Source organism: Hippocampus comes, unplaced genomic scaffold (genome assembly GCF_001891065.2).
Source record: "Hippocampus comes isolate QL1 unplaced genomic scaffold, H_comes_QL1_v1.1 scaffold147, whole genome shotgun sequence".
Taxonomy (NCBI): domain Eukaryota; kingdom Metazoa; phylum Chordata; class Actinopteri; order Syngnathiformes; family Syngnathidae; genus Hippocampus; species Hippocampus comes.
In genome coordinates, this window is record NW_017805009.1 from 139,531 (window position 1) to 145,246 (window position 5,716).

The 5,716-nt window shown below is 40.0% G+C and overlaps 1 long non-coding RNA gene across 1 annotated transcript in view; it reads left to right on the top strand.

Moving 5' to 3' along the window:
- Window positions 1–1,003: 1,003 nt before the first annotated feature.
- The window catches only part of LOC109510314 (uncharacterized), a 7,666-nt gene continuing 2,953 nt past the window's right edge, over window positions 1,004–5,716 (top strand). Inside the window, exons 1-3 of the long non-coding RNA XR_002167105.1 lie at window positions 1,004–1,057; window positions 2,398–2,426; window positions 3,961–4,156. This is a non-coding gene — a long non-coding RNA (uncharacterized LOC109510314). The remainder of the gene's footprint in view (window positions 1,058–2,397; window positions 2,427–3,960; window positions 4,157–5,716) is intronic.

A 5,716-nucleotide genomic window follows, 5' to 3' on the forward strand; every position in this document is an offset into this window, starting at 1 on the left:
ACGACCCTCGTGACGATAAGCGGATTCGAAAATGGATGGATGGAAGCGAGGAAGAATGGAAATACTAATGTACTGTATGTACCTTGACAGTGCAGTTTGCTCTACAAATAAGAAGCTGTGTGACATTTTTAAATGGAAAAGATACACCTGTACAATCCCATGAAATACAGACCAAGAGTTTGATTTGTACTACACATTCTTGACAATTCTGCTTGCATGCTTGGGTGTGTGTGGTGTGCTTCTCTGAGAGATGGGCTCGAAAAATCCACAAAAGCACTCTCTTGAGGGATAAAAATGAACACTTATCCATATGATGCAGAACACTTCCAAACACAATCATGATAATAAAAAGGAGAAAATGGGATGAGGGATTATCAATAGATTTCCCTCCTGAAAGATTAACAGGAAGCAACACAAGAGATTGGACAGGTACTGCAAATGCTGCACATAAATATAGTACGCAAAAGTAACTTTATGTTCATTCTGTGGCTAAGCAAAGAAACCGGAGGAAGTGGCCCTGTAAAACATTTTTGTGGGTGAGAATACATGTTTCAAGTCTAGGTTTTGACTGTGAAGCCTTTAAATTCCTATTGTTCCGATTTTACACCGAGAGAGAAATCCATCATGTCCATTTTTTTTCCCAAGATGGATAGCAATAACCGTGATGATGTTATCAGTGTAATAGTAGTTTATATTTTGTAGTCAAGATAAGTCAATAAACAACTTAGTTGTCAGTGTAATTTGTAGTTTAGTTCGCTTGTCAACAAATAAACAGGTTTAGTTAAATATCGAATTAGCCACAAAGTTAAAGAAATACAAACATTTGTGAATCACAGGAGTCAGTCGATTATGTAACCACTCAGTTGGATTGTTGTCTGTACGTTCCTGCCTGGTGCTGTGTTTTTTCTCCCCCCAGCGCTGCCAGGGGTGGGCGGAGCCTTCGGCACACACCTGAGCTGCATTATAGTCAGCCAGACTTTTTAGGTCCAGAGAAGCACTGCTTGCCATTTTCCTATTCTTACCCAATGCCATTGCCCATGTGGATGCCGCCTTACTCGTAAGTAGGCTCATAATAAAGGCAACTCAAGATCTCTGTTAGAAGTACAGGTACTGTATATGTTTGCACTGGTGGAGTTCATCAGCATAACGATTCGGGTGCGGGATCCAGTGCTCCCCGTGGCTAATTTCAGGGAAATGGAGATTAAGATGCTCTTGTAACATTAAAGATGTATTTATTTATTTGCTCAAAATCTCATCATTTGCGCAGATCATTTATTGAGCCTTAAGAATGAATTTAGTGACTAAGAATGCACACATTATAAATGAAAGACGTTCGGAAAAAGGAATTAAAAACTGTTCATGACAACTGTTCTAATTTGGGACAATTTGACACGATCTGCTGATAACCAGTGTAGGGCCTTGATCTATTCAGCGCTACCTTGGTGACTCACACGAAACAAACAAAATAATTTTCCAATGTATTATTTGTTAAACAGAGAGAATGTACAGTTATAAACCTTTGTCATATTGTAAATTGAAGACGAGGAGTGACTCAAATGGTGCATTATTCTGTTACATTTCAGAATAATATGGAACAGAAATGGATCCCACAAATGTAGACCAAGACAAAAATAATCTTACAGATAAAAAAAAATAAAAATTCAGGCAGAAAAACCTATGCAAAATCAACAAAGTACCAATTAGATCACTCGACGAACAAAGTCAGGAGAAAACGTAACAAACAAAAAGCCTTCGCACAAGGCAAGGAAATAAATAATGCAGATAGCTTGTCACCAAAGGACAAGAAAAATCGAATCGTGAAGAAAAATAAGCAACACAAAATTAACAAGAACACTCCTTACAACACAAGACAAACCACGGCATGAGCAAGAATCAGACGTTTGGACAATAAGCACTTGGTACATGGGCTGCAAGCAAGGCAAATAACCCGACAGTAAATTGTCGGTGTAGCGGTCCTTAAGTCGTCCACCAATGGTAATACGTGACAAGTGCGACATCAGAGGAAAACACCCACAACTCCCGCCAATAACTGAAACCAAAAGCAAACAGGAACATGACTAATGGTTAATTTTCCTCATCCGTCTCCACAGATCATTTCTTTTCATGATGCTCAAAAGAATAATGTTATGGCGACTTCCTAATTGGCTGAGGTATTGTATTCCATTTCTGTAAAAACACTGATTGGCTGAATGCAGTTTTTCTCAGCGGAATTAACCGAGATGCATCCTCCATTTCCCCTCCTCATGTGTTCTTATTAACGGTACTCCCCTCATATGGTTCAAACATCCTCTTTCACTAAATGCTTATCAATTTTCTCAATTCTTGCCCTCTTTTTCTGTCCTTCCGTGGCACTCTCATGCTCTCTTGCTGGGGAAGAATAAGGAGCAGCGGTGCCATTCACATTGGTAATTATATGTCTGTTCTTTGTTGGAGAGGAGTGTGATTTTCCATTAATGGTCCAACATGTTATATAAGAGAGTCTTTATGGAGGTAATAATGGTCGAGGACAGAGGTGATGGTGAGATGGTGAATATAACGGTGTTGCTCTTTTTCACGCCGGGGGCACAGCTGAGCATTCATTAATCCTTTAAGGGTACACACCTAACCTTGCTCACACCGCGTGCGCATGCTCCACGCCGGCACAATGAAATACACTGGGTGAGAATACACTCTCACATACGGAAATCGATCCCACGCGCAAACGCGCAGCCACGCTCGCCATTGAGAAAAGCATAGAAATGGGCCGCGGCACCGTGATATGCTGATGCGGAGGTGATGGCCACTTTAACCGTATCATTTATTCATCTGATGGTTGCAAAATGCTATATGAAATATAGATGGTCTGAGTTTGACTTTAATGTTTCGTACGACCGTGATTGTGGGAGTGTGAAGGATGGACGGATAGACGCAGAGGATGGGTGTAGTGAAAGCAGAAAGAACTGTATACGGCGAACCCACATTTATCGAAGGAGATACGAGCCTTTTCCGTTGCTGGTCCCTCTCTATGGAATGACCTCCCACTGAACATTGGGCAAGACCCCTCGCTGCCCATCTTTAAAACTCGTCTAAAAACTCACTTGTATTCTTTAGCTTTTGACTCAGCATGACTCAGACTTGATCTTAGTTTTATTGTTTGGTGCTTTCTACTGTCTTCGTTACTAATTTATTGTTTTCTTGTTTATTATTGTATGTGATATTTGCTCCATGTACAGCACTTTGTATACAGCGGTGGTTGTTTTAAAGTGCTCTATAAATACAGTTGAGTTGAGAGTTGAGTTGTGTTGAGTGAGATACATTCCAGACCCGCAATAGAAGCAAATATGCAAAATGGAGAGACCATGTTGTTTTAAACAGTTTTATATCCACACACTTTCGACACATTTAAACTGATTCAAACACACTTTTAAGTGTTCCTTAGCACCTATCTGTGACTCTTTTGCTTGCACAGTTCTCCGTACAAGGCACAAAGCATGATTGCTGCTACTACTATTACTTCTACTATTAGTACTACTACTACTACTACTACTGCTAAATGACACATAACACAAAAGAGAATTAAACATTGCCTATTTGAGCAAGCAAAATGTTCAACCATTCGATAAAATTTCATCCAACGAAAGTCCGCTAGCTTCATGCTAGCGTATAATGTGAACTGCCATAGATGGGCTAAAGTGAAGTACTGTATCTTATATGATACAGTAATTATAAACTTTCAAACATGCTTTGAGGGCACAATGACTACAACTGGAGTTAAGTTGAAGACCTTCTCTGCACACTGTTCTTACTTTTAATTACGCTGCATCTTTTCCAGGAAACCTCAGTGCAGGTCGCAGTCTTAAAAATCTGCACTATAGTTGGGATGCGAATGATGAAACACTGTGTATAGAATGTACCGAGTTATAGAACAAAATAATACAACGTCCATTCATTATTTGACAGGGTCAATGGGGCAGCTGAAACCTATCCCAGCAGGCTTTGGGTGAAAGGCAGACTTCACTGGACTGGTCTCCATCCATCACAGGGCACATAGAGAAAAACAACCATTCACAATTTCAATCAGTTGGAATTGAACCCAAGCAGCCGTCACAGAGTATATTCCCGATCGGAACGTACAGTATGTGCTCTGCAAAAATGGGTATGTATTTATTGATTCATTTATTTTCCTCAATCTATCCATGTAACCCGGTGGTTGGGAACCATAGCTTTAAATCAGATCACATAATCAGCATCGTCAACATTTTAGCAGTAATGTCACTGAAGCAGCTACACCAGCGGTGAAACAAATGAATTGTTGCGATCTAAATGATACAGATGAATAATTAGGTGCACTGACGAGAGAGGCGACTCTTGCTTTAATGGTAGGATGGATAATGCCCATGGCTGGCGTGTAAATTGACCCTCATTGATTTTATGCAGCTGTGGCTTTCCCATGAGCCCGATGCCTTTTCATGAATGAAAAGATCGATTTGTTTTGGTACAAGTTAGAAAGATTACAATTTTACATCCACTAATGTTGGTTATCCGCAGAACATGACACAACATTCAGGCAATTAATGTGCTGAATTGAAAAAAAAGTGTAAAGAATTCTCATTTAAAACGAATCATGCAACTTCCAAAGAGAGCAAAAGCATTAATATAAATACAAAGAATGTAAAGGTTATATAACCCAGTCACTCAGTAAAACATCCATGATCGACCACACTGACGTGTTGTCATGTTTGTTGCTTGAGCAAGGCATGATGGGAAATGACATTAGCGGCTAGGGCAACATGTGAGTAGGAGGAGGGAGAGATGGAAAAGTAATTGGGGAGTGAAGGATGATGTTTACTGTTGGTGTTACATCAGAATAGTTCATGTTGCAATGTACATACATACATACATACATACATACATACATACATACGTATATGGTGTGTCAGAAAGGTTCCAGGACTGTTGTCACAAAGGAGATAATTCAATTCCAAAGATTTCCTTTCTAAACATTTCTCTTGCAATCGAACACATAGCAAGGGAAAACTTGTGGAGTGTTTTGAAACGTCTTTGCTGACACCAGTCTAAGAAAATCCTGACTCATCTTGGACATATATGCAACCCAGTGGCGGACCCTTAGGGCCAGCAAGGCCTTCTCTGCTGGCCTAAACATTCTCAGAAAAGTAAATTTAATCAATTTATTTTCTGAGAATAACATAAATTTAATTTGTGATTTTATTTTCATAAATATGTAGACAAAATTATTCTCTGTATTCTTTACGTCATATTATTTCCACTTGGTCGAGTAACATTGAAAGACACTCGATAAATAACTTATTTATTATGGTAGGGTTTTTAACCAATAATATTTCAGCTAGCTTGTGTTGCCAGGTAAATTACATTTGCTCAGGGCCTTCAGATTAAACAGAGCAGGCCCTGTGCGCTGTAAATGAACGGGCACAGTCAGCTTGCAATAGCCAATCAGATCACGAGTCTCAGACTTGTGATCGGACTCGTCTGCTACCAGGGCCAGCTAGAATGCCCTACGTCGAGGCTGGATGTGCGTGTTCGCTGATTGGACAAGCGCCTGCTAGAGCTATCACTGCATTTTAACCCAAAATGGCTGAAGGAGAAGACATCGATCCGGTTGCGGAACTACTTTCCACTCAATTTTCAAGACGGACCTTCCACCAAAAGCTGGATATTGTGCGAAGAGGTCGCCCAA